Below are 22,112 nucleotides of genomic sequence, written 5' to 3' on the forward strand. Positions count from 1 at the left end.
CAGACTACCAGTCTACAACTACTTTGGAGACCTCAGACTTCACCCATCCTCTAGATAGATTTTATAAAATCAAATTATGTTTCACCTCCCATAAATGTAAGTAAGCAGATATTGTAGAATTATTATTTAGCAGTAGTTTCGAAGGACCAATGTTTATATTCTGATATTAGACATATGAAACATTTAATAGAATCATGTGGTTTCATGGCTTACTCTATGAACTCATTTGAATTGTTGCTCTTTCATGTTGAAATATTTTTATAAAGCATGTAATATATAATCATATAACAGATCTATATATTAATTTTATGTTCTAATATACACAATATGAAGGTGTGGGAAGAGGTTGCTGATGGATGTCATGGAGTCAAAATCCTGAAAGAGTTGAAAAATCTTTAAGATATAGTGCTCAGGGACATGGTTTAGTGATGGACGTGGTGTGGCAGTGCTGGATCAATTTTCAGATTGAGGATTGGAGGTCTCTTCCAAATTAAATGATTCTATGATTTTGTAATCATGGTACATAAACACTAATTTTTAGGGTTAACTGGAATCTTTTCTTAGTATTTTTCCCTTGATCTATCTTTATAACACCAGAAAATCATAGGAATGGCTTGAAATATTTTAATTTTAACATCTCTACAGAAATAATACAACCTACTACTACAGACTTCAGGTTGGTCCTCGAAATCACGCACCAGTAACTTTTTTAACCTGTAAGATTGAATACCATTTCTATCACACTGACATGGGATTTAAACAGAAGTGTATGCTGCCAGTTCAACATAGGATGTGAAATTTATGACTAAAGGAAATATTCTTAAATTGTAAGGGTAGCAGTCTGGAAAAACATGGAATTACATCATTATGTGGTTTGAGTAATTATAAAGTTCCATGCTTTTACTTCCAAAACTATTTGTATGAATAATTGGAAGATAGATGGCAAAGTTATTTACTGAAACCTTCTTTATTTCTCACTGTCAAGACTCCATATCAGTGTTGAAGGAGACAGAGCTGACTAAATATTTCCCAGCAACGTCATAATTCAGTTTATTGTAAACCCCATTTAAAATAACCGTGTGTTCTACCTGAAATTTGTCTTTTCCTCTACATCTACATCCAAAATACATATATCAGTATTTCCTGCTGGCTTTTTCCATGTAGTCCTACAGTGGAAATGTCTCTTAAAAATTCTGTATTTTTTATCACATCAATTCTCTGTCACTTGAATTATCATTCTGGAATTTTCACTTTCTTTTCTTTGAAAGTACAATATTTTAATGGTGCTGCAAGAAGTAATTGACAACCACTCTGTTGTTTTTGACATTTTGAGGAATGGAACAATATAATAACTAGTTTCTGAGGGGAACATCTTTTAACATTTGTAGGAAGTACTGTAGAAAGAAATTTTAGCAAATAAAATATAATGATCCTGTACTATTTAATCAAAAGCACTAATTATAAAGGTGCTGAGAATACTACTTCACACTGACTTTTCTTGAAGAGTAACATAGGAAAAAAGGGTTGGTTTTTTTTTTTTAAATGATAGCACATTTTTAACTTTTTTGTCGTTGTTATTGTGATTTGGAAAAAATAAACATTTAATTTTAAAACAAGGGTGTTTTTTGCAAAACACCTTAGAGTGAGCAAGTTTAATTTTATATGGTAAGTCATATTGTAAAGTAAAATATAATATATATAAAATTCCAAAGCAAAGAAGAATAACACTATCAATAAGACATTCTCCCAAAACTGGGATATTTTGACCTTTTCAGATTCTTCCAATTAACTGAAAAATCATATTACCTTAAATGTATAAATATCAAAAATTCTCCAATTAGAAACTAAATTATATATTTTAAATTGCTCATCTGCGAAAACACCATCAAGTGTTATAAAGTTATTACAAAGTGTTACAGGATTCTGATAGTATAAAATTACTTCTGTGTGGTTAAGTAACTTCACTATATCATATTAAATTAATATTTCTAATATAAAATCTATTTTTGAAAGAAACAATAAATGCATTTATGCTAATATTTTTATTTTTGGATAAACCTAAGAGCAAAAGGACAGTCCAGGCATGAGTGCAGTAATTGTTACTTAGGGTTTGCTCTGTAAGGCATGGTAACCATGGTAGAACTAGTATTACACTGGACTTGAGAAAAACCTCTGTGCCTTATGTCTCCAGTGTCTTCTGTCTTCAGTGCTTGTGTCTTCCCTTAAAAAAAATTAGAATAACTACCTAAAAGACAACCATATTGGGATTTTTCCTAAAGAGTTATACCAGGCTGGTCCTGAATATAATTGCTTTTGTAAATGTTAGCTGCTGTAGGGAATTGGGATTTTAATTTACTGAGAGAAATAGCTACTCAACCATGCAGTGTTTCTGACACAGACTTAATCCTGGTGTGATTTAGGAGGTGATAGCTTTGATCCAATAGCTGCTACACTCATTGTAATTCACTGAAAGGTGACTGATTTGACATACAACAGCTGCAACTAAAAAGGTAATTCTCTTCTGGGTGCTTCCCTAGGCCTGGGAGAGAATCCACATGGCTAAAAGGTGAATATCACCGAAAATGATGACTCCTTCAAAGGTGGAATGAACTCTCACAATGTGATCTCTGCACAAAATATTTATTTGATAAATGTACCCAATTCCTACTCTGATAGGAGATTTACCTTTGGTAGAATAGTCTTGTAGAGCTGCTTGGTGCTTGGTGCTGGCCAACCTCAGGAAATACTTAAACTTGAAGTGTGTCATAGAATTCTACTTTTTCAGCTCCAGCAGTAACACAGCACTGAAGACCTCTCTCATAGCATCACTGGTGAAACACACAGTCTGGAGTTTTACTGTATCTGTTGTTTCTGTAGCTGGAATGTACACATTATATACTAAATAAGATTAATATCCAGAGTGACAACGCTGCAAACTCAGTCAGGTTTGTGAATGTTGTATCCCACTTTTTATCATTTCTGGTTTGATTTGGTTTGGGTTCTTTTCCCATACAACAAGCAGATGTAAACAACTGGGATTTCTTAATGAACTTGTGCTTTATCAATAACTGTATAAAATAACCCTGAAGTTAAGCATCTTAAGTCATTATAACTTCCATTGCATACCTTATGCTCTTTTGAAAATATATAAATATATATAAAGTCAAGACTTTATAATTCAGTATTTGTGGGTGTGTCTTAAGTTTCTGCTAGGTTTAGAAAAATAATTGTGAAATTTATATTTACAAACACCTGATTTTGACAAAGGGACAGATTATGTTTTTACAGCAAGTTACACTAGGATGCAGCATCTGGCAGAGATGGAGCAAACCTTTGACTAGGGTTATTCTGAATTTATACTCATTTAACTGAGAAGATAGCTTATATCTAATTTTTAAGAGAATGTGATAATTTTTGCATCACTGAATCTTTGTTCCTTTTATGAAGAAATCTCTGTCAGTAGTTCACCATACATGTATCAAGAGATATTTTACTCTTCTACTACATTTAATTTCCCTTCATTTTCACAACTCTGCATGCATACCCAGTGTGGAAAACACTTATACTGTCTTTAAAATATGAATGTAGTTCTTCTGAGAAGATTAATATCCCCCGAGGCTGGAATGTTCTTTTTGTTCACAGAAAACACAACCAAAACACAGAAAAGGTTTAAATTTTTGTCTGGCTTTCTTGTGCAACTAAAGAAAGGTCTGAAACTGCAATCTCTAAATAAGAGTTTTCCACGTTCATTGAGATTTAGGAGTGCTACCAAGGAAAGTGTATTTATTTGGCCTGGATATGTGGTAACTGTGTAGCTCATTCATTTCTGTTCAGGCTGTTAAGCTGCCATCTCATGGAGAGAATCTAGGAATTACCACTGAATTAAGCCACATTTGAATAATTAAATGTTGATACAGAACATCCAGTCTCATGACTCATTAATTTTCTAATTAGTAAAGTCTAGACATGTGGGTATCCAGGACTTTTAAAAAACAGAATTACATGTGAATTCTTTTCATTATTTTATTAATATTTGTCTGTTTAGATTCAAAGTTAAGATCCAGAGGGCTTCACATTTATATGCTATACAAACATATGGAAAAATCCCCTATGTTTTTATGTGATTTAGCTACCTGTTCTGTCTTCAAGATTTGTTTGATATCATAAAAAGATTTATCTAGCCAATGCAATGCAGGGATAACTTTCAAGTTGGAGAATGTTATTCCTGACTTTAAATAACAGAATTTTGAAAAGCATCCAAGAATGCAGGTTCCACAACATCTCTGAGCATTGTGTCCCTGCACATACCTGATTTTTCCGTGGAAAATTTTATTATGGTTTGCACTTGGTTATTGTAGATTTTGCCTATTGTATGTGTTCCTCTGATGAAAGTTTACCTCTGTAACACCCTAGTAGGGTTTACCCTACTAAGTAGCAGATGAAATCAATCTCAGATTATTCTTCTCTAGGCTTCCTCAGTGTCTTGTAACTCAAATAGATGGAAAGTACCTATCATTTAAGGTCAAAACTACAAAATCAAACTAAGTGAAATTTACTTGATATCTCAGTATTTATATATATGTTTGGTTGGTTGGTTGGTTGGTTGGGGGTTTTTTTGGGGTTTTTTTTGGTAATGCAGACAAATGGTTTTCCAAATTTTGCCTGAAAATTTCAGGCTTGTTTTCTGGTTTGAATAATTTCTTGAACTAGTATCTAGCTACCCTGTAAATGAGTCTGAGGTAAAGTGACAGGATAGGAAAGAAATAGCTAAAATATTTTCACAGCTAAAGAAACTCTGTGTGCATCAAAGGCGATATTATTAAACCATTTAAAATAATTTTCTCTTGTTTCCTGATGTAGCTGCCATTTTAAATTATTTATTGTCTTTGGTTTTAGTATGACATTTCAAAAATTAAGAAAAAAAAAAGGCAAAAATCAATGTTCACATTTTAAATTAAATCATGCTTGCATAATCTGTGGGAAAAAAATAGAAGATCTGTGATTCTAAAGACAGCACTAATCCTGCCGGTATTTGTAGACAGCTGCTACCCATAAATGTGTGTGCAATAAATAGTCTAATTGCTTTATTCAGAGTTGCAGGATATGTATTCTCTTTCATGGTGACAGCAAACTTCATGTAGTTTCCAATTCACTGTTTTTCTTGAAGATCAGTGCTGCATATCCTTCACAGAAGCATCTCCCTGCATTAAATATTTCTTGCTCTTTCCCTGTGACAAGTGATTTATTGTCATGTTTGACAGTGCTTGTGTTTGTGTCATGTCGATGCTGCCCAGAATCTTTTTCTTATAATTCAGTAGTGTTTGAGTACTTGTCATTTCAACATCCCTTTCTTAACCCTTACATTACCAGCATTGTCCAAACTGGAAGCCAAGCAATTTCTTACAAGGATCTGAAATTTTTTAAGCCTGCTTTAAGCATATTCTCAGATCATCTATATGTGTGCATTGTGTTACTGGTGACTGCTCATGACTGCTCCTTTCCCATTAAGAAATAATTGATGGTGTTCCTGCTGTAGAAAAGAAAGCTGAAGATAAAATAGCTTTGCAGAGATACTTTAAAATAAATATGCATATACAGCAATAGCAGGATAATGTCTGATGTTTGGTATGTTTCCTTATAATATAAAAGTTGAAGTATATGCCATATAAAACAGCTTACCTTTTTAAGTTCCAGGGTTGACTATGTCTCTCCATATTTTCAGTAGCGGTTTCCTTGTTTTGTTTTTGTTTGTATAGTTTTTAATCGCAGATAGCTCCCAGTCCCCAGGGGTTTTATTGGTCTAAGTGAATCATTTATTCTTCCTTTCTTTTCTCCTAGAGACATGAATATTAAATAAAATTAGGCATGAATACAGTCACACCACAATTCCAGATAAGAAAATAGTCCTCAGAGATGAAAGAACATTCCAGCAATAAAGGTATAAACATCTATTGCTTGAGCTAATAGAGATACCTGGCTTTGCTTATTCTTGCACTTTAGCCACAATGCTTCCCCTAAAGTATCTTCTTTCTCATCCTTTTAACTTTGCTTATGTTTTGTTTTTGTAGTTCTTTTTGCCCTAGGTAATGTTTCTAACTATTTTCTCTTTCCATTTTCTATTTTCCCCAGCATATAACATCTGTGTTTGCATGATATTTTATATGCACATTTTTTCCCTTCTTCCAACTGTATGCTCATCCTCACCATGTGTAACCAAAGGGACAGCATGGGTCCTCGTGCTGCTGGCTTTTCTCATGTTTCAAGTATCTACCTATGTCCTACATAAAACATCATTGCCATGCACTCCTTTTTTAACTCTCCTGAAAGGGAGTGAACAAAAAAACAAATTGTGTATTTTCCTTGAATATAAATGTGATGCAGTTTCTTTTTTATTTTTTTTTTTTTGGGGGGTGGGGGGGGCACTTTTAAAATTGTGTTCTGTGGTATAATATAGTACACAAATGAATAACAAAGATGCTACCTACTCATTCCAAGATAGTGTTTACCCTACCAGCTTAACCTTTAATTTACTTACTCAGTTTGCTTATTTTTGTGGTTGACCTGGTGTAGATTGGATGTGCATAGCTCTCATCAGTGAGTACAAGGACATTATTTGTGGAGAAGAAAAGTTTGCAAGAGAGAAAAAGGTTTTCTTCTTCTCTCAAGATTGTACTTTTAGCACTAGTGAGAGTTATTCAGAATCTTATCATATCTTCAGACCAGCTTTTTCACCTTGTTCAAGTTTCCCACTTGTTAAATACGTGCAAAAAGTCAGCCTCACGCTCTCTTGAAAAAGTTGTGAAGCAACATCTAACTGTTTGACTGTGAGGCATATCTTTGCACTTTCTTCCTGCAGTCATGATGCCTGCACCACTTACAGCTTGTCCAGCATAGAACATTTGTTCTTTGTTTGTCCATTTGTGGACACAATGCTTGGCCTGGTTTATTTTGGCTGACAGTGGAGAGGCAGACTCACATTATGTGCCTCTGTGGGTTTTAAAAGCTTATTTATTGGTGCAGGATGTGGTTTTATTTAAGACTCACTTCTTCCTTCCAGATTGAGACACTACACCACACCACATACCTCTTAAATGTACCTTTCAGGTCAGTGTGTGAGTGAACCTTTGCTGGATTGTGCCAGAGAATGCAAAGGTCAGCCACTGTTACAGGTCAGGGTCTGTACTCCTCACCTTGAGAAAAATAACTGAAATATTGTATTTAAGTTTGTGCTCAAAAAGCCACAGGAAGCTATGTGTTTTTGTTTATTATCCCTGTACTTCCTTGATCAGTTTATTTTCAGATTTAGTATCAGATAATTTTACTTTGAATAATTTTATTTTAGCTTTAAGACAACTTTTTTGTTTGTTTTAATGCTGGCATTTAGTTTTGTGTTCTAGTTTTCCATGGAACTGAGCCATGAAAGATGTTTTGTGGAAATGCAGGCATAGGAGGGTAATTATTAATACATTTAATCTTCTATTTATTTTGTCAGTGTAACACTAATGTACTGTGTTGGCATTCACTGTTCTCCTAGTAGTGTCCTCTACAAACTTTGATCACTGGTTGATCCAGTAAGGATTTAATAGATTTCTGTTATATTCCTTCAAGTGCTCTGTTTTGTCTAAGAAATCTGAGCCTTCTTGACTGTTGCTTAAAAGGCAATTGTTTTATTCTTTTAGACACAGCGAAAAGTTTGAGTACTTCCCACTTCTACCACATCCTCTTTAGACTGCAGAAAATACTCATGGTGCCTATCCAACATGAATTCATGTAGCAAAGCAATTATACTCTCTATTTGCTAATCCTTTCTTGACATTTGAATTATTACCAAACTGCTTATTAAACTACTCAGGAGCAAGGTCTTGGGGCTAATTGGGCAATTGAGAACAATTATATCTTCACATATAGAAGTCTTTCCCCACACCACCCTTTGCCTGGGTGATATTCAGTCACATTCAATCTTTTTTACCCTTTTAGATAGATGCTTTGGTCATGCATCAGCTCATCTCAGTCAATCTTCATCCTTATGATACTGAATAACTGAGCTGGCAGCAAAAGTTCCTGTTCCATTCTGCCCACCTTTTTTCAAGACATCTACAAAAATGTTGAACAGCCACACACACACACACACATATATATATATACGTATATACACACACATCTGTGGAACTCCCTCCATTTCAAGAATTGACCAATTTTTTATTGCTTCGATGATGCTGATAATGATTTTTTTATTTGGCTGGTTTTTGTTTGCTTCTTTGTTTAGCAAAAACCTTCCCTTTTTTATCTTGGCTGCTTATTTTGCTAAAAACTCAGATATTTTGATAAATGATCCACAGCAGAATGATAGTCCATGGGAATCTTCAGAGTTTCTTCTTTGAACGCAAATGTGAAGAATTCCTTTGACCTCAAATTTTATGTAGGTTTACTTGGCAAATTGTATCAAATGAATTTAAGCTTCATCTCTGTTATCCAGACCCCACATTTTCAGCCCCAAGATAAATACAGAAGCCCATGCAGAAAAGATTTCACATATGTATTAATCCTGAATATTTCTTCTTTGATTTCTCTGGCATCCCAATGCTTACCATGTTGTCTATTTGCATTCAGTTTCCTCATTTATCCCTGCATGGTGTTCAAGAATTTTTGTTTACCAAAGCCAGTTTTGTGTGTTCCTGATTCAAATATATATTAGTGTTTCCAGTGTTGAACATCACAGCACTTTCATTGATACCTGCGTTGGGAATTCAGAACAGAAGATTTTTCCATATAGCAGGATTTTGCAAATTGAGGGCAAAAATAAAAGGAAGATGTGAATAAACAGCTGGATATTCTGACTAATCACAAAATAAGTGTTAACTCTCAGGAGGAGGTAGCCTTGAAAAATGCAAATATGATCCTAAGGTGATGGGAGAAGAATTCTTAGAGAATACAAAAATGATAGAAGAGCTCATGTTGTTTGGTCTACCAATATCCAGGCATGCATGCCATGACATCAAAACCTTAATCCGAGAGAATAAAAATTTATACTAAAAGACAAGGGGAATAAGCAGACCATGAATTAATTTTGGATATTATGTTAAGCTCCTCAGTAATTAGTTGTTTCCATTTCTAAAGCACCCTTCCACTGTAAAGCAAGCCCCCCATTTGTTCCAAGAAGCAGAACATAAATTAAGTATTTGTGGCACCAGGGCTGTGCATTAGATAATTCAGGAGGTGTATTCCAGTCAATCCTTCCTAAGAAGACTTAGGTGTTCTCTGTGACAGGCTTATTCACAAAGGCTATTGCCTGTAATTTTTTCTGTTGTCAAAGGAAGAATTTGAATTAACTTGTTTAATCTAAGTCTTGTACAGATGACTGTATTTGTACACTCTTCATTGTCCTATTTTGTTTTGGCAAGTGCTATGAATTGTGACTGGGAGACCTAGGCAAACACAACACCTGTAATAGATCCTGCCATGTGTCTCTGGTATGAATCTCTGATAAGATCAAATATTGGCACTGCTTTTTGCACATTTTTAGCTAGCTTTGGCCCAGCCTAGGCAACTGTGTTTTATACTGGATTTTCTGGGTGATCAACACACACAAAAACCTCCATAACTCATTTCTACTGCAAGTCCATTCTGTGGTGCTCTTCAGGACATATTAAACCAAACTCTAAGTGAATAAAACAAGATAAAGCCGATTTTCGTAAAAAAGGGGATTGTGTATTGCCAGTAATTTTCCTTGTCCCTGGAGCATGCAATTAGTACTACAAATTTATTTTGACTTTTAAAATGTGAGGTTTGATAATTGAAGCTTGACAGGGTTTCATAGATAGAGACTAATCTTGTCCAGTATTTTATATAGAGTGTGTATCAATCTTTGTTTGATATAGTTTATTTTTTAAAGAAGCAATTAAAATTCTTGGGTCCCTGCCCCTGACAATGCAAGGTCACTAAGACCATTTTCTTCCAGGTTTAGTAGTCTGGATATCTGACTCTAACTAATTTTGTGAGAGTGCAGCAAAAGAGGTGTCATAAAGGCTGAAGCTCTTACTCCTGCAAGGTATTTAGTGTGTTATAAATATTAACTGAATCATTGTAATAAAACTGATTGTTATTTATAACATGTCTTTATTTTTTGCCATGCATAATTTAGTATTGTTTAACAAGGATGTAATTGCTGGAATTTTGTAAATATCATTTATATTGGTCTTAAAGTATGGGAAGAAACATCTGTGCTCCTGTCTCTGGATTTCTGTCACGTCTTTGCTGCTGCCATATGGTAAAATTTAAATAATAAACATGATCACAGTATGAAATGTACAACATAAATCCTATGTGAATCCAGTTTTTGAATAGTTTGTGAAGATCTTCTTAATTGAACAGCTTCATATGACAGAAGGGAAAATAGATTTTTCAGACAACAACTCTTCATGCTTACCTCTCACTAGGTCTCTTAAACAAAAACAGATTTATTTATTTTACAATAGTCAGATAGGAAGTACACTACCTTTACAACTTAATTGAAATATTTTTTTATATCTGCCAGACTTACCTGTAAAATTGCCATACTGTCATTTAGAGGCCTATATGGTTGCAAGAGTCATGTTTTTCCGTGAGCATTTCAAAGCAATAGCCTTGACTGAGATGAGAACTGTTTGAGTTTGCTTACTGTAATAAACAAATTTTTTTCTAAAGATAATTTTATCCATAGTTTGAGAGTTTTAGTGAAGTCTGGATATGGTAAGACTTTGAAAACAGGGAAGGAAAATGGCAAGAAAAATTTTAATAGAATCATGGAATCACAGAATGGTTTGGAAGGGTTCATCTTAAAGATCATCTGATTCCAAATTGCTGCCACTGGCAGGAACACTTTCCATAGAGCTCCACACAGCCTTGTCTTGAACATTTCCACAGAAGAGATTTTTATCATCAAGTTTGCTAAGAATGCAATTTCATCTGTGTCATTAATGAAGATATTAAATAGAATTTGTCCAAATAACACCCTTGAAAGGCACAATTTGTCACTGATGTCCATCAGCATTTTGAGCTGTTGACCACGACACATCCAATTGATTCCTTATCCATTGAACAGTCCATCCATCCATCCAATCTACGTCTCTCCAATTCAGAGAGAAAATGTTGTGGGGAAATGTGTCACAGGCTTTACAAGATTCCAGATAAGTGAAAACTGCAGACTTTCCTTGTCCACTGAGAACATGTAGTCACCCCATCAGAGAGGGTCACAGTGCTGGTCAGGCAGGGCTCACCCTTAGTGCAGCTGTGCTGGGTTTCTGGAATCTCCTCCCTTCCTCCATGAGCCTTAGCAGAGTTTCTAGGAGGGTCTGTTCATGATCTTCCTGGGCACAGGGACAGTATTTGGTGTGGGTGTCACAGGGCGTCACCAGCGTCACAACTTGTCCCAGACTAGCCAGGGTGACAATTGAACAGAGATGGGAAGAACTGAGGGTGCCCGGAAAACAATTTAATAATGTGCCAACAAAACGAGAAAATGTACACAATATAGAACCTCGGAAGACCTTTCAATGGGTTAACACGACAGTATGTAACCTTTGTTACAGAGTTTCCATAGAGCAGTGAGCCAATGAACAGCTATATTACCTAATGTGTACATGTTACTATCCAGCCACTAACAATATCTAAGAACATTACCTTTTTTGACTCAACTACATTAACATAACCATTCCCATAATTCCATTCTCCTTTCCATATCTTATCCAGATGTCTCCCTTTATCATCCTGTTTCCCATTGTCTCAAATTGATGCCCACTTCTTTGTCAACTGAGCTCAGCTCGCTGTCTGTCCCTGTCTGCCCAACTCCCACACCAGGGTCCTCCTTTCTACCCTTTCTAAAGATATTTTCCCTTTTCCAGCCTCCTGGGATTTCACTTGGCTGCCTTGACTTTTCAAATATTGTGGAGAGTGTCATGGCAGCTACATCAGTCAATTCCCTTGGGACTCTGGGATGAATCTCATCAGGTTCCATAGACTCATGTATTGATCTTTTCTAACAGTGAGCCCTTTGCTGTCCATCCACACAAGAAGTGTGAGAAGAGAGGTTTCCAGAGAAGACTGAGGCAAAAAGAGTTATTGAGCATCTCAGCCTTCTCCTCATCCAGTTATCAATTTACCAGCATTGCTTATCAGGGTGCTTACATATTTTTTTGACCTTCCTTTTCTGGGTGGAAGCCATTCCTATTATTCCTTATGTCCCTTACAGGTTTCATTTCTAGCTTTGCCTTGGTCTTCCTCACCTAGTACAATTGTTCTTCTTTTCTATACTCTTCCTGGATCACCTATCCTAGCTTCAACTGTGCATTTACTTCTTTCTCTTTAGTTTAACAGAGCAGTTGCCTACTCAGCCAAGCCACTCTCCCACTTCCCTTGTCCAATTTCTTGCTCCTGGGAATTGTTTAATCTGGCACTCTATGGAAGGCTTCCTTAAAGATCTGCAACTCTGTTCCACTTGGTTATTCTGGGCATTCAAGCAAAAAATAACTCTCTAATTTGGATTGAACTTCAATAGAAACCACTTTTACAGAGGTTTTTTTTTTTTATTATTATAGTGAATTTTAAATTATATACAGAAGTACAAATCCTACCAAGTAGACTCTAAAACCAAGGAATATGAAGCAGGCCTATGTAAGAACTTCACTCATAAATTATAAAAGTAAAATTCCATAAAATTTATCAGGGAGTCCTATGTTTACTCATGCTTTATATGGTCTAAATACAGGGAATTAAATATAATTTTAATCCATAAAATTGTTCAGAATATTTCCTTTTAGATAAAAGTGAACTTAGTTGCACTGTAAGCTTCTGATGAGCTTGTATCATAAGAATTGAATAAAATTTTTGCCTTCTTTTCCTAAAATTCTTATTAGTTTAAAAGTTTCTATATAAAGCAAAAGTAAGTAGAATATAAACCTGTTTTATACTTAATGCAGCCTACATTTATAGAATTTTTTCCTCAGGTTCATATTGTTTTAAAAGATTAAATTAACAGAGTGATTTAAAAAATACAGTCACTCTCATATTAGCAACATGTTAAATACAGGTAAATGATACTAGATTATTTCAAAATGGATAATTGGAATTCAAACCATTATTAACGGGTTTAATCTATTCTCATTCATAGCCATGAAGTTGAGAAGAGTTGTTGAAATCTTGTTACAGATTTGTTCAGCTTTACTTATTTTTTCTTTTTCTGTGTTTGATACGAATGTGAGTACAATACAAACATATTAAGAGCACTCAATCAACTCTATTGCACTTACATTATCTTGTTTGCAATTGTTACCATTGTATGACAAATAACAACTACTGATTTAATGAATGAGAAGAAGCAGTGTTTATGAAACTGCATTCAACAAAGAAAAAAATTTTAATCAAGTCTGAAGTGTCTTTGTTTTCTTAAAAAAATCTATCTCCTCTTTCTTCCTTCAGAAACTCAACATAAAAATCAGTTCTGTTCTCTGTTACTTATTAATCTAATTCCTTGTTTAAGTGCTATGGACAGAGATTATCTTCAGAGATCTGCCACAGACAATCTGACTGTGATAGAGCATCAACCTGAGCATGGCTAATTCATGACAGTATTTCTCCACCAAAGTGCCTTCAACTGGAGAGCACTTAAAGCATCATGTCAATTACCTGAGGTCATGCCATTAGAGACTTCTTGAAGGAGGAGGTCCTTGCTAGCCATAGATAATAATGTGTGCAGTAATAACGTGTGCATACTGAATGGTTTAAATTACAGCTGTCTTCTGCTTGAAATGGATGACTGAATACCATAAAGGTACTTCATATAGTCACATGTAGTCTTAAGAGCTCACCAAACAGGGCACCCCTTTGGTGCTTTATGTTATCAGCATGATATATGCATTGTGGAAGACATTGTGTCTGAACACAGAGTGACTGCTGACTGCTCTTCAGCAGCTGCACAGAATTGCCCTTCAGGAATTTGCTGTGGTTCCCCATTAGTGACACAGGGAAGTCCCATTCGTTGTCACAATTTTATTATAGAGTTATTGCTGAGGACTCTGCTGCTCTGTTTTCCTCACCTTCTGTACCCTGAGTTCTTTAGATGGAGACTTGGTTTATTTCCTCTTCCATAACCAAATAAGTGCTTCTAGTCAAGGAAGATTAAAATTATTTATATATTTTCAAGCAAGCATGCCCTCTACACAAAACTGGTTTGTTTTGCTAATACCTCTAATGTTTCTTTTCACACACAGCAGATGCATGCACTTAGAAAATTTTATGACAGTACTTTTGGATTACAAGGAACAGCAAAACAAGAAAGAATGAAGTGAGCTTTTCAAATCACATTTTTTTACATATTTCCTGTTTTTATGTGCATACATTTGTGCTCATTTTCTCAACTATCTGAGAAATCGCAAAATATGGCAAATAAAACTAGATATAAATCTACCAAGAAGATGAACCAGGGTAAATATCTAGCAGGACCTGCCTGAATGAGGCAGAAACTTGTCTTCCTATAGTTTTTCTAAAGGCTTTGGAATTTAGTCAATAACTTGAAGACCAGGCTACGAATCTTCAGCTCGTATGTTATTTGTTTTTAACCATATGGACCTGAAAGACTCAAATCCGGCAAGTGTGCATATGCATATAAGCATCTTTTAGTAAATCAGAAAACAGAAATATCCCAGAGAAAATTACTGCTTTTCATGTGGAATGCATTTATAAACACACTAAACATCATCAGATTTCAACTGACTCAGAATTCCTAAATAATTCACATGACAGAACTAGCTACAGTTTGGATTTTAAAAGAATTAGAAGCATGCATCATGAAACATATAGTTGGAAGAACATGCAAAAGAACCTGACAAATGGAGTCCCTGGGTTGAAGAATATTTGCAGACCAAAAAAACTGAAGAGATGAAAACTAAGTACATAGGAAGTGCTAAACAAAGAAGATTCTTCTCAAAGATTAATTAACCACTGTCTTGATTGTCAGTGTTTGAGGAAAGATTATATCTTAGTATTTTTGTCTTTTAATGAGATATTGGCAAGGACAAAGTTAGAGGAAACTAGTGTTCTTATAAGGAGTAACATATGGTCATGGAATAAATTTACTGAGCTGTCTTCTAGTAAAAAAATTGGTACTAAGTATAAGAGGTGTGTGTCTTTGGGTTATGAATTCAGAAGAAAAAATATTTTTTTTGTGAAAACAATGAAAGTCTAGTTTCTGGCAATGTGGTAATTTCCATGGCTGGATGACAGTCTTGGAGCTGTAGCTGGTTGCCTTAAAGGTGTAAATTTTGGAAAAACAACTTCCCCTGGAAGCTTGGAGGAGAGTGTTTTGCACAGATTTTACACTGGGGTTTTGTGATCCTAATGATAAAGGAGCTCAGGCCCTGTGAAGTGTTATTTAAAGTGCAGGTTATTGAAGCTAAGGAAAGACAGGATAGTGAAGAGAATACTGCAGCTCTTCATGAGCTGGGAATCTGACATCAAAAGGCATTCAATGGATTGCCATTCAGCTTGCTATTCTGAACCCATATATGTACATCTACCCTTTTTGGCCTTTTGTTCTCTTATATATTTTTTCCTAATATGGACTGAACTTTGTTTTTGTAGGAGTTATTGACAGATGAAAAAGTCCTTTTAATTTTTCTTTTGATGAATACATATGAGAAAACACAATGCTTAAAATCTATTTACCTTTCACCTGTGACTGTAGCCATAATTACATTGGTTCAGTCTCTGTATGAAGGGGAGAAAAACTTGTGTACTGAAGTAATAAAGGTGAGTGTTAGTTTGTCAGACTGTATGATACTGTATCCAGAGCAGCTAAATAAAAGCATAATGAAGAAGAATTACCAGGAAGGCCTGTATTCTCATTTTCTTTAGAAGAATGCCCTGAACATACATTAACTTGTTTTCTTGTTTGTTTGAAAGCTTTTTCTTTCTTGCTAAAGAAATGCCAGAGCCTTAACATTTCAATGCATTGATCTGTAGCACTGAATCTTTTTCCTTCATAGTTCTGGGGATAGGTTTCTTCTCTAATCTGAAAATCAGACATTATATATACATTTATATATACAGTTTATTCAACCTAAACTGCACATGAAAATGGCTCAAAAGACTAGAAAAGTCAGTGAGGTTTTGGTTCTGCTTTGGTTTAAAAGAAGGTTTTCCAAAATGTTATGTCTCATTTTTTTATTATTCTGAATAAATAAGTTCACTGCCGACTTCAATTTTCCATTTGGCAAATATTACTTTCCTGATACAGTTGTCCCCCAATGCACCCCTCTTTTTCTTTCTTGCATGACTTGCAATTAATGTGGATCTTTACAAAAAGCAGACAGCACAGAGAGAATCCAGACAATTCAGGAATAACCTTCAATTAGTTTGCTGTTATTGCAAAACCTGTCCATGTAGCTTCATGCTTGTGGGTTTTGTGAATTCATAAAAACAAAGTTACAGTTCTCTCATTGTGAGCAGTACATTTGTAGTCTGAAGGTCTGCATTGTGTTTTCCTAAGGAACATCAGGACACTGCTGATGGCTGGGAATGTCCCAGACTATGACTAGGTTGCGTCTTCAGACATATTTCTAAGTTTAACTTTGCTAATTTTTCCTCTCTGCTCTTAAAAAATGAAGTTACCACTTATCTGCAAAAGATAATCTTTATTATAAGCAGTCTCAGTGTCTCCAAGGCTTCAATGATGGCAATTGTTCTTCATTCTTAAAGACCCATGGGGTCTGACGTTAAGGAGGGGTGGTTTTAATTTTGTAGGGTTTTTTAACATTTTAAACTCCTTGTGGGTTTGATTCTTATGGGTTTTTTTAACACTTTTTTTTCTACTGCAGCTATGTCTCGAGATACAGACTGTGAGAAAAAGTGCTTAAGCTGTTTTTTTAAGTTAAGAGCATTAAATTAGAGATTGTGCAGAGGTAATTCAATAATTCTTGAAAGTGCAGATCTCAAAGCTCAGAACTAGCAGGAGCCTTTTAATTTTGATAGTGCAAAGTGTGACAATCCAAGTAGCTGCATTATTCGGTGTATCTGAATGAAGAGTTTAAATTTGGGCACCTAAAAATTACCAGCCTAAGAAAGAGGCACAATTTTTTTTCATTTTGTAGGACTCGTATTATCACCAGACCTGCAGATTTTTTTTCTGCAGTGTTGCCTCACCAACTAAACAACCTTAAATGCCTCATTATTTATCTTGCCTCTGCCAGGGCAGGCAGGTATAAATGTACAGGAACATCCAACTAACACAGCAAAAGAACTGTGAACCTTCACATCACTTACTACTGCCTTCAAAGTGTAGCAAAGAAGTGAAAGGAGAAATCAAAATTGTTTGGTCAAGGAGGTGGACAGGTGAGCAGGTGAGCATTTCCCCATTTGACTGGAAGTCCTGTTGTGCCATTCAAAGCTGAAAAGTAAGTATTGCATATTCTATAACTTAACCATATTAGGACACAGATGAAATTATTTCCTTCTCTGACCAGTTTTATCAGGTTTGTGATTTTTCAAGTCTTTGTATTAAAATGCTGATTCTCAGAACAAGCGAGAGACATTTTTCATTTGCAGTAGGTGGGGATTTTTATCTTCATTTTCATGCTTCCTGAGATATTAAAATAGCAAAATGTACTATTTTAAAAACAGGAAGTGATTTGACAGCTCTATTTTCTTCTGCTACTCAGCAGCTCCCTATATGTAGGTCTACAGCACAGGCACTGCAGCACTTGCTGGCATGTCTTTGGAATTCAAATTTCTGTCTTTACTGAATCTCTTTACTTTAGTAATAGACACAGAATTTGCATCCTCAGGAATAGTTGGAGATTTTTTAACATCTCTCACCGAACAGTCTCTTCCCTGAGCATGGTTTTACTCTTCCAGGGCTGTGTGTGCAATGTAACATGCCAAGGACTCGGGAATAAAGATTGATATCTGTGGAGGTGCTATACGACGACTTGTGCTCTCCAGAGGGAGGTCTCAAGCCAAGTGCATTTGCAGCCTGTCAAGGTTTGTTGGCAGATAGAGATGCCCAGGAACACTGAGGTCTCAGAAACATGATTTTTTGAGTGATTACTCACTGGTGCTACTTTTGTAACTACCCAGAATATTTTCCTGTTGCTTTTTCTAATGCAAGTCTTTCTCCCATTCCTGAACAAAAGGAAATAAATTAACCCATTGGGACCTTAGAACAAGGCAAACCAGATGTTATTTCCTATAAGATTATGTGCTTAATTCCCACATGAGTATATTTTATCACATTGTAATGGTAACAACCTAAAAGGCAAGAAGAGGAACTAGGGCTTGGTGTTTTCTTTGGCTTTTGTGCCCATTATTTACACTGAGCAAGACCAATCTATCTATGCTTGGAGGCTGCCTAGGATAAAATATTACCATTACTTCTACTAGAAGTGTTATTCTTCCGAGGTTTCACTTTCTGCTGTTGTAATGCATCTACCATGAGAATAAAAATTATGCATACCGGAGAACAGGGAATACTAATTTTGTTAGACTTCTCTTTGGATTCCTATTTCTTCCTCTGTGGCATGATGTCATTTTCAAAATGAATGTGGGAGAAGAATGATGTCAAAGGACAGCTAGGTTGTCCAGTGACTGTTAGAATAAAGATGGGGAACACAGCATGTACCAGTGCTCTTTTCCTGGCTCAGCCACTCGAGCCTAACTTCAAGGATGTGCATGCTGTTGCTAAGGAGAACAGGTTATTGTGAGTCTCTTACATAAAGTCATTAATATTTTGGTTTGAAACATGTCATTCTTGTCATCTTGCAGTGTAGGTCTCTAAGAGCTGAAACCCTGTTGTGAAACAGGTTGGTTTAGAGGTACTAATGGAAAAGCTACAACAAAAGAAAGGAGGTTGCACTGTGACTACACATAATTGACACTGCCTTGGCTTCTTCTATTCAGAAAAGGCAAAAGGAGGCTGAATTATTAATTTAAGACAGTTTTTAATTGATAAACCAGAGCATGTATCCATTTGGCATCCTGTGGGAGGAAAGGATCAGTAGAAGGAAGTAGAGGAGAAGTTTCTGTGGTGCCTAGATGACAGATTACATGAAACTATTTTAACTTGTGCATTTCTAAACATGCCATGGTTTATGCATTTTAGATGTGTTCAAAGATATGCGATCTAGAAACGTGTAGTTGAAGACTTGCATGCAATCTTCTCAAGATTCTTTCTTCCTAAGAACTGAACCTCTAAGGGAATGCTTTACTAGTCTAAGTTCTCACATGATGCCCGTATTTGTCACTCGTGCTACATCTTCTGTGTTGGCATCAGGAGCCTTGGGATGATCATTATGAAAAAATAGACATAATAAATTTTAATAAATGAGTCAAAATATCTTTTAGAAGAGAAAAAAATATTAGAGAAAACAACTGGTGGGAAAAATCTTCTCTTCCAGACTGTCAAGATGCAAAACATTTTAAGATATTACGCCATTTATTCAAGGAAATTTCTCAAGTTTAATTCATAGTCAAACAGACCTATTTCAAACAGTGTTTCACAATCTAAGCATAGATAAGGCTGTTAAGCTATAAAAAGCAGTAATAGATGTTAAAAAAACCAAACCAACAAACCCCCAAGACAACAACAAAAAAAACCAAACAAAAAATCCTCTGAACTGAGGACCTCACACTTGAAATTATTTTAGCAGTAAAAGCTGAGATTGCACTTGACTAAGAAACAATAAAAAGCTTCTGTTATTCTGGTATTGAAAAAGCCACTGCCTCACAGCCCTCTCTCTTGCTCTGCACTTGTGTAGGGACCATCTCAAAAACTCTGCTGCGTGTGCTGAGGCTGTGTTGCCTCTACACTGGTACTTGCCATAATTTGATTGATTGTTCTGAAAAGTGAATATAGGACAATTCTTACATCTCTTTAGGCTTCCTGCCAAGTGTACCATTGCCTTTCTAAGAGAAGATCACTAGAATATTTGAATTTGAATAACAGACCCAGTCTCAGTAATACTGCTTCATAAATACAATTTGCTATTTCAGCAAAAATGTACAACTGTGTGCACAGATACATTAAAAATAGCATAATTTCAGATGAAAAAGAAACAATCATTTAATAACTTGATAACTTGTCACTTAATAACTTGATTTCTAGACAAATGAATGGCAGCAAAAAATCCCTCACAAGGTGATAGGTAAAGATTTTCTGTGCCTAATTTTATCTGCATGAAAAAATTGATAATATCCATTGCTGGGAAAATAATTTAAGGCTTACCTTATATTCATATCTGAGTAGGATGAAAGACACTACTGTTAACTCTCAATGGAGCTCTAAAACTGGATTAGTCCATTCAGCCTATTTCCTGCTTTGGGAAGCTGAGTTTGATCCCTAGAATATTCCATCCAGAAGAGAAGCACAACAAATGTATGTTTTATACTTCTGTATTTGGAGTAATTAGTTCACATTTTTCCAGATAGCGTAATAGGATACATTCAATACTTCTCTCTTTATGACCTACAATTTGTGAAGATTTGGAGAAGAGGACATTTCTCAAATTATGATCAGGGCAGTGTTAAATCCAATAAAGGTGGGCCTGTATTACTTGCAAGTAAAAAATTTACTGTGAAGTTAGGCAACATCAGTATTTTGAATGCATTTTTGAAGATCTGTTTTACAGAGACTCCTGTAAGTGCACATTATCCATAGACTCATTGTCTTGATCATTGAACAAAACCATCTACCACCTAACTGACAGATTTTTGGTCATTAAGCTGTCATTATGTAATGTACACTTTCATGTCTTACTCAATGAAATCTATCTATACTTTCTCAAGAGTATAAAAATCACTGCTTTCATCATAGGCTTTAAGATCTGTTACTTTGAAATTCCCTAATTCAAACAAAGATGCCAGAAAATTCTCCGCATAGCTTTTATTTGCTTTATTTGGTAACCATCAGTAAACAAGAATGTAATATGGAGATCCAAGCACCTAACATTGACCAAACAATGTCAGCAACTGCTTACAGACATTTTGAACTGACTGATTGGAGAAACATAATCCAGACATATTGTGTGGTAGAAGAAGGGTTACAATCCAATTTTGACCAGCAATATTTTACAGCCTTACCTTTGACTGACAGATTTTCAAGGCCAAGAGAGACCATTAGATCATCTAGTCATATATGTCCTGCATTTTACAGGATATTATATTTCTTTCAGTGCCTTGAGACTAAACACATTTAAAGAATGAAAAGATGCCCAGCTTTGATTTGAGAGCACCAGGTAATGAACAATCTATCATTCCCTTTGGGAGTTTGTTCCAGCTGTTATTTACCTACACTTTAAGATTTTTTATCTTATTTCTATTTTGAATTTTCCTGCCTTCCACGTCTAACTGCTGGTTTCCATCTTTCCCTGCAAAATTTAAGATTCTCTAGTACATTGTGAGGGAGCCTATATACTGCAATCAAGCTAACTGCTACCTTTTTTTTTTTCCTCCTAAGATAAACAGACTGATATTTTTAAGTCTGCATTCACCTGAATTTTCTGCAGGCTGGAATAATTTTGCAGCTTTTTTTTTTTTTTTTTCTATATCATCCTAATTTTTTTCAGTGGCATTTAGAAAAGGAATGCAGTATGCAGAAGTATGCAGAACAGGAGGCAGTTCACCAGTACCAATCTCACCAGTGCTATCTAGAGGCAGAGAATCACCACTGCTTTTCATTACTGCTCTTCCTTGCTTGTTCCTTCTAGGTTTCATCAAACCATGTAATGTCTATATTTTACTGGGAATGAATTCATTATTTCTGTAATGACCCAGAGTTTCTTTTTCAGACTTTCTACTATGAGGAAATGGCTTTTCATTGTGCAACACACCCTGGATTTTGGCTTTGGGTGATGTAGAAGAAAATAATTTTTATTCCTCTATAAAATAATTATTTTTTTCCCTTCTTAATCTGTTCTCCTTTGCCTTACCCTCATCTATGAGTTACACAAACCTTCATGGACTTCACGGTGCTAATGTAATTCATACTTCTGAATCACACTTAGAAACATGGGGGTTTACATTATTCAATCCTAGAAACAACCCCTATTTAATAAAAAACCTTTATTGCCAGTTGTTTCTGCAACTAATCA

This window comes from Erithacus rubecula (assembly GCF_903797595.1).
Source record: "Erithacus rubecula genome assembly, contig: SUPER_Z_unloc_2, whole genome shotgun sequence".
In the NCBI taxonomy this organism is placed as follows: Eukaryota; Metazoa; Chordata; class Aves; order Passeriformes; family Muscicapidae; genus Erithacus; species Erithacus rubecula.